The sequence below is a fragment of the Chenopodium album genome, chromosome 13 (assembly GCF_948465745.1).
Source record: "Chenopodium album chromosome 13, dcCheAlbu1.1, whole genome shotgun sequence".
In the NCBI taxonomy this organism is placed as follows: domain Eukaryota; kingdom Viridiplantae; phylum Streptophyta; class Magnoliopsida; order Caryophyllales; family Amaranthaceae; genus Chenopodium; species Chenopodium album.
This window is the reverse complement of record NC_137846.1, coordinates 10782682-10783621: the sequence shown is the minus strand read 5'-3', so window position 1 is coordinate 10783621 and position 940 is coordinate 10782682. Positions and strand designations below refer to the sequence as shown.

At 37.6% G+C, this 940-nt stretch overlaps 1 long non-coding RNA gene across 1 annotated transcript; it reads right to left on the bottom strand.

The window, feature by feature from the left end:
• Positions 1–208: 208 nt before the first annotated feature.
• Positions 209–626, bottom strand: LOC145576283 (uncharacterized). Its single transcript, XR_014098348.1, has 3 exons — positions 548–626; positions 352–432; positions 209–262 (listed from the first exon to the last, which is right to left on the bottom strand). It is a non-coding gene; the product is annotated as an uncharacterized LOC145576283 (long non-coding RNA).
• Positions 627–940: the final 314 nt, after the last annotated feature.

Genomic DNA, 940 nt, shown 5'->3' with positions numbered 1-940 from the left:
TTAAATCCTTGCTATCTTGCTCTACCTTTCGTCCTAATTGAAAGCAAGTACGAAATTAGGGTTTCGTCGTACTGTATGGCTTGATTTATCCAATTTTTGCAAATTCCCAAAAAAAACTACATCCGGCTACCAATATCATATTTGGTCCATGCAAACCCAACCAATGCAATTCAACACGGTACGACAAAAGAACAGGTACTAGATCTTACATGTCAAAATTCTGGAAAAGAACTCGCATGGTTCGCACCTCAACACAAAAGCCCTGTCATATTGCACAAGATATGATACACAGACACAACAAATCAAGATAACAAAGAATTATAGCAGAGGCAAGTAAGCTTATTGACATACCCTCAGAATTTCAAGAACAAGGATGTGGTGCCACAATGGCAGATCAAGAGTTGTAACCCTCACTAACATACTCAGGAAAACCTACCAAAAGAAGTAAAGAAAAGCATGTAATATTATATTTATTAGCAAAACACTAGTATCAGTTGAATTATTCTCTTTCGTGCAGAATAAGCTTTTAGAAGGTATATTCATGTACCTCAGATTCAGTGATAAGGAATGAGCTATAAAGCCCTATAATGTGAGCAACCGAACGCAACAACAAGCTGCGAAAAAAGGCCTCTCCTGCTTCTCCTTCAAGCTGGCAGAATTCAAAAGATCATTGGCTTGTAAAAATTTTAGATTACTCCCAAATTATATGGTGTATTACAATATCATATACAATAATAAGTTACCTCAGCATTGGTACGAAGAGAAGTCATCAGAAGAGAGCATATCTTATGGCGCAAGACCTACATCATTGAAGCAACCCTTTAAGGCTTGGAGTTGAACAGATTAAGTGATCCAAAAGCAGGTAGGTATTTGGTGAGAACACATGATTACCTGCTCGTATGGAACCAGTGTTCTGAAAATGGCCACATAATTTGATTGG